A 23,311-nucleotide genomic window follows, 5' to 3' on the forward strand; every position below is an offset into this window, starting at 1 on the left:
AAATTGTTGTCATCAAGATAATGTAGTATGAATATACATGTGGACATAGGGATCAATGCAACAGAATAGAGACATGAGAAACACATGCACGTGGTCAAGTGTGTTTGACACCGTAATCAACTTAGTAAACAGGGAAAAGATAGTCTTTTCAACAAATGATGCTGGAATAACTGGCTATCCCTACGGAAAAAATAACAGGGCCAGGAATTTAGCTCAGTGGCACTGCACTTGCCTCCCCAGGTCCTGAGTTCGATCCTCAGTACCAAAAAAAACAAAACAAAACTGTGAGAATGAACTTGAAAAACATGATTCATATTAGACTTTAGTGTTAAAGTAAGTTAAAACGTTATAATTTATTTTTTCATTATTTTATTAGTACCCATTTTCAGTACATGAAGTTTGCATTCATCTTAGGGAGTCGGAGTAGTAGTAGTAGTAGTAGTAGTAGTTCATATTTATGACATATAATGTTTACATTCATTGTAGGATTTTGGTACATATAAGTGACACATCTTTAATCTTTTCACTTCCCATTCCCCTCCACCCTCCTCACCCTTGGTCTCCTCGACCACTTCCCATTAGCAAAAGATCTATGTCCTTGTTTCCTTCTGTCAGTGCTTCATTCTGCTCTTTATTTGTACTTTGCCTTATTCCAATGACAGACACTGTACAGTATTTAAACTTGTGTCTCTGATTTATTTCACTTAACAGTACATTTTCTAGATGTATCTATTTTCCTATAAATATCTCAAATTTATCCTTTTTTTATAGCCAGGTAGTATTCCATTATGTATAGATACCACATTTTCTTTATCTGTTAATCTGTTGCTGAACATACAGGCTGCTTCCTATTATGAATATTAATATATCCTGCTTTCTATTAGCTATTATGAATTGTGCTGCCATAACCATTGATATGCATATATCACTGTAATAGAATTTCTTGGGGAAAAAAATCTTCCAGGTTCAGAAAGTTAAAACATATGTGAAAACAACTGCTGAAGAATGAAGCTGAGAGTCGTCTATAGGAAAATGGATGCATCTTGAGCCCATAATGTTAAGTGAAATAAATCAGACATACAAGCTTAAATATCACATGGCTTCTCTTAGATGGGAAACCCAAAATATAAAGAGCAAAATAAAAGATAATAGGTCATTCTCAAATGGAAATTTATCAAGAAATGGAGGGAAGAAGGAGAGAGGAGAAAGGAAAGGAAAGACAAAAGAATTAAGATGTGTTATATACATGTACCAACTCCCTGTGATGAATGTAATCATTATGTACTACAAGTATGTTCTAATTAAAAAATAACTTAAAAGAATGAGCTGAACATGCCTATAATCCCAACACTAAAGGAGGCTGAGACAGGAGAAACACAAGTTTGAGTCCTGCCTGGGCAACTTAGTGAGACCCTGTCTCAAAAGATAAAAAATGGTGGAAATGTAGCTCAGTGCAAAAGCTCTGCCTTCAGTTACCACTAACACACACACACACACACACACACACACACACGAATGAGTTTAACACAAGAAATACCAGAATTAAACAGTAAGAACTTCAAATGACAATCAGAAAAATGCTATAAAATATGAATGATAAAAAATAGAAGGAATTGAAAACATTAAAAAAAAAGAATAAGAGTATCAAAAATGACTGGACACATTTAAAAACCAAATAGAACTTCTGGAATAAAAAAAATACACAATGATTTGTTAAAGTAATTGATGTGCTAAACAATAGAGTAGATACAGGGACTGAAAAAATCCTGAAATGGAATATAAAGAAATTAACACCACTCAAAACAGAAAAGAAATAGAACAGCAAGTAGATGAGATACACACTTTCTTTAAAAGACTAAAAGAGATGGAAGGAGACAGAGAAAAAGAATGAGAAGGAGGAGATTAATCAAAAACATTGTTTTAGTATCCTAGGTTAGAATGAAATTCACAGATTTAAATCCCTGTCATACCTAGACACAGAGTAAAATTCACCATGATGCACAAAACCTCTAAAAAATGTAGAAAATACAGATTATTCACAAAGAAATAACACTTAAACTGACTTTTCATCACCAAAACTGCAAAGAAAATGTTAGCAGCAAATAACTTTTAATTACAAAGTATATCTCTAGATAAAATATTAAATATTTTATCCAAAATAAAGACATTTTCAGACAATGATAAAAAAGAATTTAACTACTAAGAGTCCCCCATTAAAATAATTAGTAAAAAAAAAAAATTAGTAAATAAATTAAATTAGTAGAAAAAAACTGAGGCAAAAGAAAATGCTGAGCCAAATACTTTTAAAACAACTGGGGAAAATCCAAACAAGTATTGAGGGTATAAGGGAACAATAACATCTTTGAATGTATGGATGGTACAAATAAAATAGAATTGAGTTCCCACCTAACAACTGGTAAGACCATAGGGCTGAAAGCAGAACAGGGCAATGACAAGAGCTAAAGAATTTTAATTTCCACAAGAGAGGTAAAGATGTGAGGAATTCTGACTGTGTTAAGTGTACATAACAAATTTTTTTTCCATTCATTAATTTTATTGGTACATTTTAAGTATACAATATGCTGGCATTCATTATTGGGAATTTGTACCTTTACATAATCTCTCTTGGTTTTCATTTTTTCCCCATTCCCCTTCCCTCCCTATTTACAAAGACTTTGTTTCCATTTTTTCCTTTTTTCATATTTATTCCATTCCTTTCTTTCCTTTCCCCTACCCCTCACACTTCCCCTTCCCCTTTTGTCAATAAAAAGAGGAAGATACACTGAATGACTTCCAAACCATCAGAGAATAGAAAATAGAAAAATAAGAAAAAGTGCTTAACTAGAAAGTACTGAACAAGATAGCGAAATAAATAAAAATACATCCAGTCACAAAAACTTTTAAATGTCCCTACATACTCAAACTAATTTGAATCTACTTTTTAAATAAAAGACAAAAAAATGTTGAAAGTAGAAGGTAATACAGAGATTAATCAGATATATTCTACCTGGAAAAATGTTGCCATAGCAAGATCACCATTACATGAAATAGACATTAAAGTAAATTATCATTAAAAATAGAGGCTATTGAATGATGAATGTTAAAATCCACCAAGAAATCTAAAATTCTCATGCATATGAGAACATAGCCTCATAATAACTATAAACAGATTTACAGAATTACAAATCTTGATGAGAGATGAACATTGCTTTCTGATTGTGAGATCAGACACATGAAAATTTAATAAGAACATAAAGAGATTTGAATAATCCATTTAGCAAGCTTATGAAATGGACACAGAGAACCCAGCACTTAATTACAGAATGGATATTCTCTTTAAGGACACACAAATACTTTCACAATTGTCCCTGTACAAAACATAAAGCAAATCTCAGTGATGAAGAATTGATATCGTATAACTGATTACAACTTAAATTTTTAATCAGTAATAAAATTTCCCATACTTCAAATTCCCATACATTCAGAAATATTTTTAAAAACTAGATCAAAGAATAAACAATAATAGAAATTCAAAATAGCACTAAACATAATGAAAATGCTCAATGCCAATTGCAAAACTTGGAAGAAAAATTAATGCCTAAAATTTCCACATTATGAAAGAAGATATAATGAATTAACAAAAGAGCTAGAGCAGTAGTAGAAAAATGATAAAAGTTTAAGAATCAAACCGATAAACCAGAGGGGGAAAATTCAACAAAAAGTCAATAGTTGGTTTTTTGAAAAGATAAGCCAGACATACTCTTAACAAAGCTGTTTGAGGCAAGAGAGAAAACACTGTAGAGGTTATAAAGAAGTACAGAATATCATGTACAACTTTACTTCAGTTTTAAAAGATTTAGATAACCCAGTCAATGCTATAAAAATACAGTTTATGAAATCTGATTCAAGTAAAACTAAGGAAGCTAAATGACTACTGAAGAGCCAAAAGGCCTAATAATACCCAATAAAAGATCACACCATTAAACCAAATAGAATTGGGGGGGGGGGTGCCAGGGATCGAACTCGGATCCTTTCGCTTGCGCAGCAGGCAGCAAAACCACTGAGCTAAATCCCCAGCCCTAGAATTTTTTTTAAAAAGACATTATAGGGAAATTACTGTAATGTAGAATTCAGAATTCAAAAAAAAAAAATTTAAATTCTCTCTCTCTCTCTCTCTCCCCCCCTCTCCTCTCCACTCCCCATCCACCACCACCCCCGCCCCACCCCCACCCTGGTCCCTTCTGCACACCCCAAGGCAGTTTTTTAGGTGAGTTATTCTATATGTTCAAGTAACAGATGATATTACTGTTCAATGGTGCTAGAAGAGGAAAAAATATTTTTAATACTTATTTAAAGCTAAGGTAACCTTGAAATCAAAACCAAAAACTCAGAGTAAAACAGAAAGGTACTGGCTATCTCTCTAATGAGCATATGTGGATGTTGTAGTTTGGTCTCGATGTTCCCCCAAAGTCTCATGTGGATGAAGTGGGGCTTTCTTTTTCAGAGGTTGTTGAATCTGGAATGTGATGCTGGGGTTAAGGGCATATGATTACTAAACCACTACATGTGAGTGATTAGTTAGGCATTGCCTAAGTAGTCTGAATAAGATAAAAGGGGTAGAAAGACATTGTTAAACTCTCTCCTCGTGTCACTTTTTCTGCCTTGTGCGCACTATGTTGTTTCTCCTCTGTGATGCCTGTTTGCTATCCCTGCCTTGGAGCCAGTCAATTATGGACAGAAACCTCTATGAACTGTAAGCCAAATTTCCCCTCCAACTTTGGGCGTCGGGTATTGTGTCTCAGCAATGAGAGAAAAGTAACCAACACAGTGGATAATATGAAATGAAATACAGATAAAAACTGTCCATTTAAGAGGAAGTTGAACAAACTACAGCCCACAAGCCAAATCTGGACAGCAGAGCTTGTTAGCAAATGGCCTATAAGCTAAGAATGCTTTTTGTGTTTCTAAAGAGTTGAGAAAGAAGAGAAGCAACTACAGCCTTAGAACCAAATGGTACCTACTAGGCCTAAAATATCTATCTTCTATTCCATTATAGAAAACATTTATTGATCATTCACTAGATAAAATTAATCCATTAGATCAGGTATGTCCTTATGATAAGGGGGAAATTTAAATACAGAGGCATGCACACAGATGAAACACCATGTAAAGATAAAGGTAGAGACTGAGTGATCATTCTACAAGCCAACGAATATCAGATTGCTCCAGAAACTAGGGGAAAGGCGTTAAACAGGTTGTTCCTCATGGCCTTCAAAAGGAACTGAAATGAATAGATACTTCTCAGAAAAACACAAATGGCCCCTATATACATGAAAAAAAAAATGTTCAACATCTCTGGTCATTAGAGTAATGCAAACTAAAACAATATTGAGATTTCATTTTACTACAGGAAAAATGACAGTCATCAAGGAATCAAATAATAACAAATGCTTGCAAGGTTTTGGGGAAAAAGGAACATTCACATATTGTTGGTGGGATTATAAACCAGTACAACCATTATGGAAATCAGTATAGAGATTTCTCAAGAAACTAAAACCAGAAATTTCATTTGATTCAGCTATTCCCCTTCTAGGTATCTTGCCAAAAGAGTTCAGTGCATCACATTACAGTGATATATGCATACCCACGTTTATAGCAGCACAATTCATAACAGCTAAATCTTAGAAGCAGCCTATATGTCCATCAGCAGATGAGTGGATAAAGAAAATGTGATATTTACACACAGTGAAGTACTACTCTGATATAAAGGATAAATTTCAGTCATTTGTAGGAAAAGGATATGCCTTAAAAATATATGAAGTGAAATAAATCAAACAAGCATAAATACCACATGGCTTCTCTCGTATGAGAAATCCAAAGTATAAATAAAGAGCAAAATAATAGATGAAAGGAAACAGGAAGACAGATCTACTGCAATTTAGATGATGACTAAGAGTGGGAAGGGGGAAGGGCAAGAGGAGAGGGGACATAAAAAAGAATTAAGATGTGTCAGGTACATGTACCAAACACCCATGATTAAAGTAATTATGTATCACAAATGTGTACTAATAGATAAATTTTTCTAAAAGTTTTTTAAAAGAACCATATTCTGCTGACAATACCTTGATCTCAGACTTATAGCCTCCAGAACTGAGGCAATAAATGTCTCCTCCTCACATCATTCACTTTGTGGTATTACTTTGTTAAGACAGTTCCAGGGAACTAACATTCCTTTCTTTAAAGATAACACATGAGGCAGTGTCTTAGAGAACAGTGACAGAAGCCCCAACAGAACAGCCAGGGAAATCTTCCTGATAATGCCTGCTTTAGGCTGACATCAAAAAGATAAGGAAGATGCAGGCAGGCTGAGAGTTTGGGTGCAGAGCATTCAGGAAGACTGAGCAGTGTAGATGTCACCCACCCAGTTCAAGTAGGAAAAAGCTCATTTTTAACTAAAAGGGAATGTGATGGGGTGGTGGTGACAGAGTATAGATTTTGAGATCTTTTGAAGGATAAATGATTACCAAAACAATAGCTAAAGTTTAGTCTTTCCTCACAGGCATTGGGCCGCCAAGTCCTTGCTTGTGGTGTAGGATCCTCAGAGACCCCTCAGAGACAGCTCAGCACGTTCAGGTATTGTCTTCAGGGGGGAAGACAGTGAAACACCATTTCTAGAGATGTCACAATACAAAATTGCAGATTGCTTAGAAGGACCCCAAGTCCAGTCTCCTCTCCAAAGTATTCTTTACACTATCTGATATACTTTCCATTTGACTATTCCCTTTCAGACCCATTCTGATCTTCAGCTCTACCTTTAAAAATGTGTGATGAATTGGTTATATAAACATGTGACACAAAATTCAGAAGACAAAAAGAAAATGGTTTAGAATGAATATCAAGTCTCCTTTTTCTCTTGTCCCTTTTCCAAATAGTTTCCTTGCCCAAGGCGACCCCTATTTCCAGCAAAGTCTGTGCATTTGTCAACATATATGTAAATCGTATTTTTGGAACATAATAGCAGCAATTAAACACACACTTTTGCCCCTTGATTTTTCCTCTCTGAATTCCCATACTAATGTTAGAGAACTGCTCATTCTTTTTAAACAGCTGCATGTATTGTGTTCTATTGTGACTCTAATTTGTTTCTGGGTTTTCTATTTTACTTGGTTGAACTGTGCATCTCTGTAATTTTTCCCCATTTGTTTTCTTTCTCTTGAAAATGGAGCTAATCCCACTTATATTCTACTGAGCTCTTTCATACAGTAAGGAAAATTTTACTCACAGAAGGGTAGCACAGTATTCTTTGACATAAATATCTGCAAAAGACAAAGTGAATTCTCAAAGGTTAGGAATACAGGTGGTCCAAGTTCAACTCTGGACTCTGACACTTACAGCTAAGTGAACTTGGATATCTTATTCAAACTCAATCTCATCAATTTTCTGCAACTGTAAAATGGGACTAATAATAGAGCCCATGCAAGCAGGGTGAGTGAGTAGATTAATGAATGGCTACTGTGCAGTAAGAGTTGGATCAGTGCTCACTGTTCCTGTTGCTCTCGTTGCAGAGAGCATCCAAGATCTCTTGGACAATCCTCTGAAACACAAATACCAGTGCAGAGAAACCCCACTCTCACCTCGCACTGTTGTCTCCTGAACCTTACTTACCCAATTTCCTGTGTTCTACGGGATGACCACATGTCTTTCTGTGTTTGCTGATAAGAAAGGTGGCAGTGGCTGGTTGCACTCCAGAACTCTGCCTGCTAGCTCACTTGCAGATCCTGTTCTCACTGGCTGCTGACTTTGACCCATGTTAAGGGACCTACACAGTTGGGCAGTTGAGCTTAGTGTCTGGGGAGTGTACTTTGACTTGTATTAATCTTCACACAAAATCCCCATGCTGGTAAATTTTATAGATCAATTGACTGGGCCACAGGATGCCCTGATATCTGGTTAAACATTATTTCTGGCTGTCATTTCCAGAGGGGATTGGCATTTGAATCAGTGGACAGAGTGCAACAGATCTCCAATGTGGGTATGCTTCATCCGATCTATGGAGGGGCTGAACAGTACAAAACTGTGGAAGAAGGGAAGAGTTCCTTTTCTCCACCAAACTGATTGAATTGGACTTTAGTCTCCTTCTGCCCTCAGACTCAGGTTTAAACCATTGGTCCTTCTGGTTCCTTGGCTTTTGGACTTAGACTGAACCTAACCAGGACTGGCTCTCCGAAGTCTCCAACTTGCACAGGGCAGATGGTGAGAGCATACAAGTGAGCCAGTTCCTCATACCACACACACACACACACATCTTATTGGATCTAGTCTCTGGAGAGCCCCGGCACACTCACCACCCCAAGCCTGGGCCATCTGTTCACACACAGCTGCCAAACAGACACAAGTTAGTACATCTCTGGGAGCCCTGGGACTGCCCCAAACACTGTGTAAATGGTTTTAAGAGCTTTATGTTTCACTGTTCCTGGAGGCCTGGCAGGCAGTAAGACAGGTTTCTGGCTCTGAGGCTTGGGTTAGTCCCAGGAGCCCTTCCTAGGCAGGTGTGAATCAGTTGGTGTGGTCACCCAGAAGTGTCCACATGGACCTGGCAGACTACAGCAACATTATACGCAGCTCTTCTTCAACTTCTACCATGAACAGATAGCTAAAACCCCAGTGATGATCTAAACAGTTTAACATGCACTTAACTCATACTTAACAAGACAGTTAAATTTTAACAAGTTAAATTAAACAAGATATTGTTAAATACCAGTGATTGTTTAATACGGATATATTGAAGAACTTCTGTGTAGAAGATACACATTAGTATTCATTACTGCAACATTATTTTAATCATCAGTATTTAAATTTCAATATTTCATATCAAATTGGGATGTACAATGTGCAGAATCTAAATTAATATGTAAAAAACTTTACACAGTCTGAAAGTCCTCTTCCACCAAAGGACAACAAAAGCTCATCTGTATAACATGTGGGCTTGCCCAGTGTCTCAAGCACTTTTTCAAGTAGTTCACAAATATTGGAAATAACTTGCACAATAAAACCATAGGGTATTTCTGTTTTTGTTTCTATTTCATATATAAGGAAACTAAGTCATGGAGTGGGCCTGTTCCTCCAAGGCCCAACAGGTGAGAAGTGAGAGAACCAGGATATGAGCAGACTGATCCTAGAGCCTACAAACTCCCAGGTGGCTGCACACTTGAAAATGTCAGGTTTTCGAACTCTAGTCTCATACTAAAGCACGTAGGACTTTGGATCAGGATGATCTGGATGAATACTGACCTCCAATGCTGTATGACTGTGGGTTCCTAAGCTGGTTTCATCTTCTGGAAAATGTCATTACAGTGGCACCTCAGTACTTGTCATTAACAAGTTCCAGAAAGTGCAGCAAGTACCAAAACGGACCAGCACTGAACAGATTGTTTTGACTGGAAAGGGTAGCAAGTTGTGAGGCAGTGGACCCAACAACCTGCAGCTTTCACATCAAGAGCCAAATGACAAGTACAAGGACACAATTTTCATACCAAAATGTGTCCAGTACCAAGCTTGATGAGTTTCAAAGCAGGCAAGTACCAGGGCATGACTGTACTAATGTAGACTCACATGGTAAGATAAGGTTCCAGAATGCCCCACTTAGGGGTGAGCACAGAGTAGGCATTCACTCATTGGACAAATATTTATGCAGCATTCTATATGTAAGGTCTCTGGGGTAGACACTGGGTGCCAAATAATAAGCAAAAGCAGTAGAACACAGCACAGTGTGTCTCATCTTCTTATCACACACACACAAGCGAGGATATAACTAAGACTGGGTGAATACTGTGAAGGAGAGATGCTATTATGAGACTGTATAAAGTGGATTTTGCCCAAGACAGAAGTTGATCTTGAAGAGGTGATGAGAACATGTAACACTCATCCATTTTTCGAGTAATTTGACTAAACTTATCTGTGTATACCTTGGTGCAATTTTAGAACACTCGAATGTTTTATGCAGTTTTTGGTTTTCTTTTGACTTGTTTTTGCTTTTGTTACAAATTTAAGCCTTTGAACTCAGAAGACCATCAGGGCATGGCAGAGTGGGACAATAGCTGGTGTCAGCGTTTGCACTCTGCCTCCCTGTGAATCCCCCAGGGACTGCTTTGAAGGAACTCCCTGTTGATGTCTAGCATAGCCTCTAGAATGTAAGAAGTGTGCAGCAAATATTCAGTTAAGTCAAACAGAGAGATGCTCGATAAATTTTAGATAAATGGATAAAATACAAGCCAAGCAAAAGAATTCTAGGATTTTCATAGTACCTCCCATTATCCAGAAAATTTTTCCTTTATGTTAGTAGATAGAGCTCAAAGGTTAGATTACTAGGTTTAAATTATTCCACCACTCACAAGCTGCAAGATCTTGAGCAAATAATCTTTTTCTACTCTTCAGTTTTCTTCTCTGAACAACGAGTTACGGTGAGAATTAAATCAGACAACGGGAACTGCACTTAGTATAGTTATGGACCCACAGTCACTCTCATGGTTGTGTTCTTGGTCAGTGGCAGGTGAGGGTGTGATTATTTAATCCACGTAGCATAACCTGATTGGTCATAGCATCCTCCTTCTACAATACATAAAAGTTTGGAGGCCAAAAGCATCTAGTCAAACCCAGGCCAGCTGGTGACACACAAAGCATGCAAGGCAAGCCCACAGAAACTCTTAGATCAAGGACGGACCATGGAGAAGGCACAGAGGAAAGGGCTGTTCAGGGAGCATGTGCAGAGAGTGGAGTCAGCTGAAAGTAACTCCTTCCTTGTAAGCAGTCAGCTGAACACACCATATGTTGACCATGGGTTGTTCCCCTCCTGCCTTTCTCTGGAATGTGTTTGGAAGTTGCAGAGTTGTAGAGCTGAAAAACAAATTGATTCTTCTCCCTGGAATTCAGCAAGAGAAAAGTGAGAAGCCAAACAAAAGCAACCTTCCTGACCCCACTCAGGGACTTTGGATCCTTTACAGCAGTGACTTCAAGTATGAAAGCAAGCTGCCCCTCTTAGCAGTCAGGAGGCTGCTGCAATTCACAACCAGCCACAGGCCAGAGGAGAGGGAAAGAACTAAAGAGCCTTGAGCAGTAGGCACCAGGCTCTGTATGTGAACTTAGTAGTCTCCTTTGCCCTGTGTTTTGGGTGTGTCTAGGCTAGGGTTTCTCAACCTCAGCACTATTTATGTTTTTGCTGTGGGGATGCCGTTCTGTGCATTTACTGTAGGATGTTTAACAATCTGTCTGGCTTTGTTCCGTTTAGTTACTGATAGAGTTTCCCTGATAATGACAATGAAAAAATGTCTCTAGACTTTGCCAAATGTCCTCTGGTGGATAAATTGCCTCCAGTTAAAAAACATAGGCTGACTGGAAAACAGACTATAGCTATGGATTAGGCATATTCTTGGATTTTATTTAAGGTGAGGCCAAGATTTTATGGCCTGACATTACCCAAGGAAAGAGTCCCATGTGGTGAGGCTAGATATTTTTGTTCTGTCTTTGCTAACCAAAGTACTTGAAGTACTTGGCTCAATCCCTTTCCTACTGTAGAAGGAAACAGTCATGAAGCACTCATCTCAGTTTGTTTTAGGTTTTCTATTGCCCATCTGTATTTCTAGCACAAAGTTTCTCACCATCTAATGTAAGGTAATATGAACTATGCCTGGGGAGATAAGCCAAATGATAAAAGGGTTTCAAATGCCTTCTCCACAGATGTAGCTGGAAGACCTCTGCAGATCAATGGAGACTCTACCACACTGGCCAATATTCATCTTGGCCAATGGGACCAAGGTCCAATATTTACCATGCTTGTCCTTGGCAAATCTCTGCTAGGCATTGTGACAGACAAGTAGAAGGAGCTAAGATGAAAAAGGAATTATTGCTGGGGATTTAGCTCAGTGGTTCCGGCGCCTGCCTAGCAAGCACAGTGTCCCAAGTTCGATCCCCGGTAACCCCCCCACACACCCCCAAAAAAGGAATTATTCCCAGCTCCAAAACTTCTGATCTGTTTGAAAGGACCACAGGGCTATACATCTCCTGACTAAAATTAAGACCTGAACTTGGAATCCGAATTTGGACTCTAGGTGATTAATAGTCAATTTGCAGTACATATATTTCCAGGAGCCAGTCTTGGTGGTTATGTTCTTCCTTGGTATTATTGTGAAGGAGAGCTTTTATCTTCCTTTCTTAGGCCACTGGAGTGTAGGTTCAGGAAAACAAAATGATCAGTTATTCAACATATTTACTAAGCACTACCAGGTGCAGTGTGGGGCTATTCTGAATACGAGATGATGAACAAAACACATTCAGTCCATTCTCTCATGGAGTTTATTATCTAATGGGGAAGATAGGCATTGGACAGAAATCTCACAAAATAAATGTGATTTCCATTTGTAATAAGAGATGCAAGGGAAATATCAGACATCTCCTTGTTGTTTAGCCTGTCTACAGCCTGTGGCTGGAGGGCATGAGTCCTATAAACAGAGACTAAAGCTGCTGATAACTGTTAAGGGCTCAGAGATGAACACAAGTAGAGCTACTGCAGGCTCAGTAAGACAAAGTGAAGTTGTGGGTTACAGAGAGGGGCAGAAACCACATTTCTAGAGGAGAAGAAGCTTCATTTTAGTCCCTAATCAAGTTTGTGTCTTTGTGACCTCCATGAACAGAGAATCAATGTTCACAAAAGGACACTGGCATCGGGATTCTGGTGGGTACTTGGCCACAGAAACCTAGGAGGCCAAGGTTTTACAAATTTATGTTATGCTCCCCCAAGAACTGCTGGAAGAAACTCTAGGGGACTGGAGACTGACAAAGATTCTACAGCATTTAAGTGGGACCAAGGTCCAGCAAAATTTTCACTACCAACCTATTAGGAAGAATCAAAGAAGAATTGAAAGAGGTGGAAGAAGAGGAAAAGAGGAGGAAGAAGGAGAGAAGGGGATGCAGGAAGAAAAGAAAAAGCAGAAGCAGCAGAAGCCCAGGGAGTGAGGGCTCTGTAGGACTCCCACTGAGAAAGAAGTTTCAAAGCTTCCCGGAAAAAGTAGGTATTCACCTGAGCTTTGAAGAATGGATGTTTTAAATGTGTTTCTTCCTCTGATAGCGTCTTTCTCAAATGATGGCTAGGAAGTACTTTTTGCTCATACTTTGCAAAACTGAGAATAAAAGAGGAGTGCTCTATCTTTGCTGAAGCCAGTGGAGGAAGGAAAGAAACCAAATACAAGTTAAGACTATTACACAAGATCCAAATTTCTACTCTGGGAACAATATATCCCTATAATTTATCAATCCAAAAACATTTACTCAGCATGTGCTTTGTGAAAAAAAAATATAGTAAAGTTAGATTAAAACACCAACAACATACAGCATTAATCGGTTAAATCCTAGCTCTGCCATATTTTATCTATATGAAAAGGACAAGTTTCTAAACCTCTCTGCTTTTCAGTGTTCTCATCAATAAAATAGGAATAATAAAAGTTTTATTGTTAATGAATTCCTGGCATATAGTGAATGCTATACAATTGCTACCATTATGTATTGTTATCACTTTTGTCACCATTATTATAGGCCATGCTGTACTGTATAATTTCATTTAAGCCATATAAGTTTTTTTTTTTAATTTTATTTTATTGGTACATTTTAGGTATACAAAATAATGATGTTCATCATTGGAAATTTGCACCTTTACATAATCTCTCTTGGTTCTTATTTTTCCCCCTTCCCCTGCCCTCCCTTCAACACCTCCATCCCTCCCTATTTACAAAGACTTTGTTTCCATTTTTTTCATTTTCTCATATTAATTCCATTCCCTTCTTTCCTTTCCCCTACCCCTCCCACTTCCCCTTCCCCTTTTCTTTCTATCTCACATTATCTATTATATCTTTTAGTCTTTATTTACACTTTCAGTTTCTCACACTAGAGAAACTATTCAGTATTTATGTGTGTCCTGTTTATTTCACTTGAGTATTGCCTCAGTGTGCATCCATTTAGCAATAAATCTCTCTAATTTCTCATTTTTTATGGCTGAGTAGTACTCCATTTTATTTTTAAAAACACCACATTTTCTTTATCAGTCTCCAGTTGATGGGCAATTGGGCTGCTTCCAAGGTTTAGCTATTACAAATTGGGCTGCTATGAACATGGGTGCACATATATCACTGTGGTATGATTCTTTTAATTCTTTGGGGAAGATACCCAGCAGGGGAATAGCTGAGTCAAATGGGACTTCCAGTCCTAGTTCTTTGAGGTATCTCCATACTGATTTCCACAGTGCTTGCACCAGTCTACACTCCCACCAGCAGTGGAGCAGGGTTCCTCTTTCCCCACAGCCCTGCCAGCATTTGTTATTGGTTGATTTCATGATAGCAGCCATTCTTTCTGGAATGAGATGGAATCTCAGCATTGTTTTCATTTGCATCTCTCAAATTATCAGTGATGTTGAACACTTTCTCATATATTTCTCTGCTATTTCTACTTCTTTGTCTGAGAAATGTCTGTTCATTTCAGATGCCCATTTTTGGATTGGGTCTTTAAATTTGGGAGGTCTGATCTTTTTATGTTCTTTATAGATTCGAGATAGAGTAGACTTTTGTCTGAGGAATAGCGGGTGAGGATATTTTCCCACATTGTCTCTTCACACTGCTGGTGGTTTCTCTTGATGTGCAGAAGCTTTTTAATAAGAAGAGATCCCACTTGTTGATTGTTTGTGCTGGTTCAGGGGCAACTGAGGTTTTGTTCATAAAATCTTTTCCAACACCAATGTCTTCAAGAGTTCTACCTAGCCTCTATTCCAGCCAATTCAGCGTTTCTATTTTAATATTTAGATCTTTAATCCATTTCGATTTTTAGTTTAATGCATGGTGAGAGATATAGGTCTAGTTTTAGTCTTTGACAAGTTGAAACCTAATTTCTCCAGCACCATTTATTAAAGAGGCCATCTTTCCTCAAGTGAGGGTGTTTGGCTCCTTTATCAAAGATGAGGTGGCTGAGTGTGTCTGGAGTTGATTCTGCAACTCCTAATCTGTTCCACTGGTCCTCAAGTCTGTTTCTTTGCCAGTACCATGCTGTTTTTATCACAGTAGCTTTGTATTATAGTTTCAAGTTGGGGATTGTGATACCTTCTTCCATGTCTCCATTACCTAGAATTAAGCCATATAAGATTAACGCTAATAGGCCAGTGAGGCCCGGCTAAAGGGAGCCATGCAGGGCCCCTCTGCTGCTGTGACCCTAGGGCTCTGTGCAGACCCCACCCAGGCATGGAATGCCCAGGCTACTGAGAGGGGTGAGGAAAAGTTGGGGTTGAAGCCCTGCTGTGCCAGGACCACCATCCCTGAAGAAATGAGTGGTGGCTTGGCTCCAGGTAAGAGCACAGTGTATGTGTCCAACTTGCCCTTCTCCGTGACAAATAATGACTTATACTGGATATTTTCCAAGTATGGCAAAGTTGTAAAGGTTACTATAATGAAAGACAAAGATACAAGGAAGAGTAAAGGGATTGCATTTATATTATTTTTGGATAAAGACTCTGCCCAAAACTGCACCAAACAGTTGTTTGGTAGAGTTATAAAGGCAAGCATTGCTATTGACAATGGGAGAGCAGCTGAATTCATCTGAAGACAAAACTACTTTGATAAATCAAAGTGTTATGAATGTGAGGAAAGTGGACACTTAAGTTATGCCAGTCCAAAAAACATGCTTGGAGAACGTGAGCCAACAAAGAAGAAAGAAAAAAAGAAGAAAAAGAAAATTGCTGAAGCCAAAGAAGTTGAGGACGTAGCAGAAAGTGAAGACGAAGGGGAAGACCCCGCTCTCGACAGTCTCAGCCAAGCCATCACCTCCCCGCAAGCCAAGATTGAAGAACAGAACCAAGGGAACCCAGTGCAGGGGGCCCCTCAATGTCAGAGGATTCACGACGCCCGAGGATAAAGAAGAGCACATACTTCAGTGATGAGGAAGAATTCAATGATTAGAGTTGTATAATGTAGATGTCAGGAAAATAAAAACCATCTGCAGTACAAATTATTTGCCCATAGGAACATTTAATATCAAATATTTTTTACCATAAAATAGTACGTAGAAAATAAAAAAATAATTTTTAAAAGTATCATGTTTTGAGCTGGGTTTGGTGACACACTTTCATAATCTGGGAGGTTGAGCCACGAGGACTGCAAGTTCAAGCCCAGCCTGGGGAATTTAGCAATTTAGCCAGACCCTGTCTCAAAATAAAAATCAAAAAGTTATACCAAGAATATAGCTCGGTGTGAAGGCCCTGGATTCAATTCCCAGTACAAAAAAAAAAAAAAAAAAATCCTGTTTCTACCTTGCCTTGGTATAGTACAGACTTAACATCTCTAATTCTTTTTTTTCTTTTCTTTTTTTAAAGACAAGGTCTCACATTGTAGGCTGGCCTTGAGCTTGCACTGTGTAGCTATGTAGCTCACTGTGTAGCTCAGGCTGGCCTCAAACTTGCAGAAATCCTCCTACCTTAGCCTACCGAGTGCTGAGACCACACCCGGTGTAACATCTCTAATTCAAAAACCTAAAATGCTCTAAAATCCAAAACTTGGAGCACCAATATGATTAATCAAGTGGAAAATTGTACACCACGCAACTATAATTCATGTACAACATCATGAAAATCCTATATTTTTGCCTTCGAGTTATGTACATAAGGTATTTATGAAACATAAATGAATTTCATGCTCAGACTGAGGTTCCATCCAAAAAATAACACATCCTGTATATGTGCATATTCCAAAATACTTCTGGTCCCAATTTTTTGCTGTTGGTTTGGTTTGGTTTTTTTGAGACAGGGTCTTGTGTGGTTCAGGATGGCCTTGAACTCCATAGTAGATCAGGCTGGCCTCAATCTCAAAGCAATCCTCCTGCCTCAGCCTGCCAAGTTCTGGGATTAGAAGGTGAGCACCACCAAGTATTTTGGATAAAGGATACTCTACTTGTACTAAAACTCATTATTTGTTAGTAATAAACAATCTTGAAAATAACTAATTTTAATAAAAACAAAACAAATACTACCATAGTAATGCTATTGTTATCCTATAAAGAGGTAGGAATTAAAATGATTTATTTGAAAAATTCACTGTAAATGCTTTAGTCATGTCTCACTCATTTATAGTACTTTTGAAATAAATTTAATCTTTAAAACAAACTTCATAAACAGTGAAAAATTAAATGATTTATTAATAGTATTCTCTATAAACTTTTCGAAGGGATGTTGTCTTTAAATATGGGTGCCTCATCGTCTTACTTTTAGCTTTATCCCAGTCAGAATGTATAAAAGTTGTAAAGATCCATAAAATACCTGAGTATAGTGGCACATGCCTGTCATCCCAGCACTTGGGAGGCTGAGGCAGGAGGACGCTATGAATTCCATGCCAGCCTAGATTATATAGTGAGTTCAAGGCCAGCCTGAACTACAGACAAAAACCCTGCACCCCCAAAATCCATAAAATATAAACTAGATCTAACAGGTTTATAACCTAACATAGCCTACTTTGCCTGTAATAACAAATTCTGTTCCCAGAAGCAACTACTTTGCATTGCTTTATACACACACACACACACACACACACACACACACATATAGCCTACAATAAAATGCATATATTTCTGTCAATTCACAAAAGGATAGAGGAGGATTTTCAAACCCAAAATACTGACCCTTTGCCTTCCTCCATCTCCCCAATGTGGCTATGTTAAAATTTCCATTGAATCCATATTAATGTTTCAGTTTTTGTAAAAGATCTTGTGGGTATAGTACTTTTAATTTCATGTATTTATTACATTTCTTTGTATTTATGAGTAAATCTTCCTGTAATTCTGTAATTGGTTATATAAGAGGGATTATGGAGTCTTTTTCTACTTTGTATATTTCTATACAGTTTAATGCTTTGTAAAAACACCTACATTTACCTTTTTAATTACTAAAAGCAATAAAATAGGGCCAGGGATTTAGCTCAGTGGTTCTGGCACCTGCCTCGCAAGTGCAAGGTCCCGAGTTCAATCCCCGGTACCAAAAGAAAAAAAAAGGCAATAAAATATTTCCACTTTGAAAAAAAAAAAAGATTAACACTAATAAAATTGCCCACAATGGAAAGAATGATGTTTCCATTTTATAGATGAGAAAACTGAGACTAAGAGAGATAAGGAACTAACTAAATCACTTAGCTACAAAGTCACAGAGCCAGAATTTGAACCCAGTATGTTGGATTCCACGTTCATACTTTAACTACTATCCTGCAATGATGATTATATGAAATAATGTATATGATCATCAACCAAGATTATGACACTCAGTGTCAGCTATCACTGTTTTCATTATCAAAAATGTCCATTTTCCTTCTTAAATGATAGTGTGAATATGCAGCATTTGGTTCATTAACTGGAATATCATATTGCTTCAGCTTAACAATCCTTCTGTGTGAGTGGTGTGTGTGTGTGTGTGTGTGTGTGTGTGTGTGTGTATTGTTGTTGTTGTTGTTGTTGGAGATTGGACCCAGAGCTTCATGAACACTAGGCAAATGTTCTGCCACTCAGCTACAACCCCAGTCCTCAAAAGTTCTTACAGTTGGTAATGAATGAGGTTCAAATTACCACTCAGAAAAATTTATCATCTTAAATGAGTTCTATAAGTGAATCCACCAATCTTAAGAAAAAAGGAAAATTATTTTCTCTAGGACTCTAAAAAGGCAAGACTTCTAAAATCTATCTGCCTGTATAAAGCTGTGCTCTTCAGGCTTTTGTCCTATTTCCCCATGCATCCATACTGCCCCTTGAGTTAGGTATTTTTCCACATGAGTTAGACAGCAAGCATTCATGCATGGCTTAATCTGGATTGCAATTGGGCACCTGAATCCAGCCATCCAGTGGTTTCTAGTCATACTAATAATTTGTTGAGAATTAGATGTAAATGCACTCCATCCATTAAATATGCACTTTTTACAGCAATGTCAGCAAAGAAAACATTAGCATTAATTAATGTGACTTCAGGGGGCTAGAAGCATGAGGATACGAGATAACTGTGTCTCTAGGGAAAAGGAGCTAAATTCAAAATGCAGAAGTAGACTCCTGTCTGCTTAAAAATAAGAGGGCAGTGTTTTGAAACTCAAGTAGCTAATGATGGAGCCCTTTCAGCCAGTGACTGATCTTCAGAGTTCTCAGTCAGTGGGCAGTCACATCGCCTTGGAGAAAGATGTGGGAACGTGTTTTGAGCATTAGGACTTCTCCTTTGTTTGATAGACCTTTTTAACACATAAATCTGGAAAAAAAAATCAGCTCCTATTAGATCCCAACACCCTTTGATGGATTTCTATTTCACTAATAATAAAACACAAACTTCTCTTGCCCTTTGCATTAGTTTCCTGGGGCTGCCATAACAAATTACCACATTTGGTGGCTTTAAATAAGAATTTATTCTCACACAGTTCTAGAGGCTAGAGTATGAAATCAAGGACAGCAGGGATCTTCTCTCTGAAGCTCTAGGGGAAGAGACTTCTTAGATCAAGTGATGGTCAGCTGGCCTATGTGTCCCTCACCTTGAGCATGTGTTGCTCTCTTTTCTGCCTCTGTCTTTATGTGGCTCTTGTCCCTGTGCATGTCTCTTTTATCTAATAAGGACACAACTCTTTGGATTAGAGCCCCCCCCATCCAGTATAACTTTATTTTAACAAATCACACTGGCAAAGATCCTATTTCCAAACATGGATGGATGGTCCTGGCTTTTTGTGGACGTTACTTAACCCAACTTTACTCATTGAGCCTTAGCCATAGTAGTCTCCTTTCTGCTCTCTGAATGCACCTCAGCTTCTTTGAACTACTGAGTCTTCTTGTCTAGAAATGTGCTTCTTCCCTCCTCTTGCTTCTTGTCCTGGCCAGCTTCTTGCCAGCCTTCAAGGCTCAATCTAAATATCAAAAGAACCCTTCACAGGTCCTCCCTCTCAAGCCATCTCTTCCCATTATCTCTTCTCGTTGCCATACTAATTTTCTAATGTTAAGAACTATGTCAATGCTCCCCCCTTTCCATGCATGTGCATGTGCGCACACACACACACATGCACACACGTGTATTTTCTTGGGTTCCTCACTAAAATGTAAGCTTGTCTACTGAGAGTTCCATGAGGTTTTCCCCTCCTTATTCGCATGTCTAGCACCTTATAAAGTTCCTGTCACATACGTACTCAATGAATAGTTGATTAGGAAAGAAAACACTGAGTATCCATTACATGCAAGACTAAATGCTTTGTATTTGAGGACATGAGGTACACAAAACAAAATCTCTGCCCTCAAAGTACGTGAGCTGGAGTGAAGGTCACAGGGGGACACAAATAATTCTGAACTAGGATATGTGAAGTTCAAACAGAGAGGACTAAACAGTGTTGTATCAACAACTTGGGGCACACAGCTCAGCCAACCTGGCAGTCTCAGGGGAGTGGAGGGACACAGGTGGGGATAAACATGGAAAGTTGCTTTCAGAGCAAAAGGGAGCTGGTATTAATGCAAAAAGTGAGAGTAATTGATTGTGTATGCAGCTGTGGATAACCTCAGGGGCATCTGGCACATCTGTGGATGGATTCAGTGGAGCCATGTGGAGAGGGTAGCTAACCCCAGCTGCTGTGGCAGGCAGGGCAGTCAGGGGGAAGGTGCAGCACATGATGCCTTTCCCAACCAGGGATCTCTGCCCTCATTCAGGGCTTGAAGCCATATGTGATCACTGAGTCCCAGCACCCACAGGCAACCTAGGAGGAGTTTCTTCTGCCACCCTTGGGTGCCCCAGTAGCTGGAACAGATTGTTCATGCCAGCTCTCTTTAGGTTAGTGGTTTTCTCTCTGCCATTCTCAGACTAAGAAGATAAACTAAGTCCTAATGTTCCTGAGACAAACGCCATTGAACCTTTTGCTCCAAGAAACAACTGGCTTAAGAGAGAAGAAGTCTTTTCTACCTTTTTTCCTACTCATTCTGCACTCCCTTCTGGTAATCAGATGCCTGTGGGTAGCACCTGGGTGAAATGTGCTCTCAGGATTCTCACTTGCCATAAGAAGCTACAATCGACAATATAGCCAAAGAGAAGGAAATCACTTAGAGTGCAGCAAACATAATATAGTTTTCTTGTAATTTTCTGGTTAGAATCAAATGTCCTCCTGGTATAGAGAAGTCCTTCAAGAGCACATGTAAATGTACAGCAAGACAGCTTGCTGAGGATTCCTGAGATGATGACAAGGTTCCACCTTTTAGAGGTTTAAAAAGGTCCTATAAAAAAGTACTTAGCAGAGAAGCTGCCACATACAGCCAGTTACTGTTAGCTACTGTTATTACTACCATCATGATTAATACTCATTAATACTACTTCCGTACTGTTTGTGGAAGTAGAAATTTCCATACCATCAAGGACAAGACTGGACATTCCATAAACTCTGGCTGAGATAGTGGCTGAAAGAACTTGGGGAGGGGTAGAGATGAAGAAATCTGAAGACTGGTGGAGGTAAGAGATTTTCAAGAAAGGAGCAAAAGAAAGGAATAATTATATGGGGAAGTGGGATGTGGACATTGAAAACTGAAGGAAGCTTTTTGGTGCAATGTGAATGATGTCCTCCACATCTGTTTTTGCTAGACTAAGCATCAGTTGTTTCAGCATCTAGAGATGGTCTCATGAGATGTGATGACATTAGAGATTGAACTCAGAATGGGCTCTGAGATAAAGAGGCTGGTGACTCCCAGTCAGAACTATAATACACACGAGAGCTACATTAGCTTCATGTGGTTGCCATAGAAAACTACCACAAACTTGGCAGCTCAGAAAAACAGAAAGGTATTCGCTAGTGGAACTGGAGGCCAAAAGTCAAAAATCGTGCTAGTTTAGAGGCACAAGGCAAGAATCCATTATTTGTCTCTTCCAGCTTTGGGTGGCTCCTAGAATTCATTCATTCATTCATTCATTTGTTTATTCGTTTATTCGTTTATTCATTCATTCATTAAACCCAGGGCCTTCATACTTCATACATACTATATTCCCAGCCCTTTTTAATGTTTATTTTGCAACAGGGTCTTGTTAAGTGTTTAAGTTTCCCAGGCTGATTTCAAATTTGTGATTCTTCTGCCTTAGCCTCCCAGAGAGCTGAGATTATAGGCTTGCACCCACCCTCCTGGTTTGGCTCTTTGCAGTCTTTAACTTGTAGTCTCATCTCTTCAATCTCGACTTCTGAGGTCACACTACCTTTTCTCATGTCTCAGGTCTCTCTGTGCCTTTCTCCTATAAGGATACTTGTCATGGGACTTAAGGGCTACCTGAATACTCTAGTAGGATCGCCTCCTCTCTGTGTCCATAAGTTAATCACATCTTCAAAGATCCCTTTTCCAAGTAAGGAAATACATTAAAATATTTTCAGGTTCTAGAAATGAGACATGGACCTATTAGGAGCCACTATTCAACCCAGTATGTTTACCCTGAACCCCAGAGAGCCCCCACGACTTGTTAAAGGTCTCAGCACCAGCAGACAAAGGTGCAGAAATCTGAGGTACAGAAGCAGAAAATGATTTAGCTGAGATAGTAAGCTGATACCAACCTGCGTCAGGTTTTTATTTTTCTATTCCACTCTTCAGTAATTTTACTTGATTGCATGACTAATGTAGCAATGTCCTGTAGTGTCTGGAAGGTACTGTAAATAGATGAGGGGTGCAAGATAAAGGAGTGGAGTGGCTGATGAACTATGTCAGTGTTGCCGTGGACAGGGACGACTTCTACATAACATGGACATCCACCCTTACAATCACCATAAGCATTCACCTTTTTAGGTTTCACTCATTTATTCATTAGATAACTACTGAGGGTATTGTGCCAAGCTGTATTCTTTTTTTAATCCAACAATTTATTTATCCATTCTCTTATTGAAGGATTTTGAGTTATTTCCAGTTTCTTTTATTAATCGGTTATTAAGAAATGTATTATTCCCTGGGTTTAATCTCCAGCATCACAAAAAGAAAAAAAAAAAAGAACAGAATAAAAATGTTTTACTTTCCAAGTGTTTTGAGATTTTTACTATTATTTTTCTATTATCTTGTTTAATCTTTTGAGATCAGAGAACACAGTATGTATGATTTCAACTCTTTTTAATAAAGATTTTTTAATGACCATTTTAAAAATTTATTTTGTTTGGCCTTTTTTATTTGTTTCCCTTTTCCTGTCTTCTTTCTGATTATCTGAACTTTTTTAGTATTTCATTTTAATGTATCTATTGTGGTTGTGATATCTATTTGTATATTTTTTTAATTAACTTTATTG

General features: G+C 38.4%; 1 pseudogene; it reads left to right on the top strand.

Moving 5' to 3' along the window:
* The first annotated feature begins 14,350 nt into the window (after positions 1-14,350).
* On the top strand, positions 14,351-23,177 carry LOC147822977 (zinc finger CCHC-type and RNA-binding motif-containing protein 1 pseudogene; annotated as a pseudogene).
* The last annotated feature ends 134 nt before the right edge of the window (positions 23,178-23,311 follow it).

This window comes from Heterocephalus glaber, unplaced genomic scaffold (assembly GCF_053883595.1).
Source record: "Heterocephalus glaber isolate CG9 unplaced genomic scaffold, H.glaber_assembly_v1.0 deba00001606, whole genome shotgun sequence".
Classification (NCBI taxonomy): Eukaryota; Metazoa; Chordata; class Mammalia; order Rodentia; family Bathyergidae; genus Heterocephalus; species Heterocephalus glaber.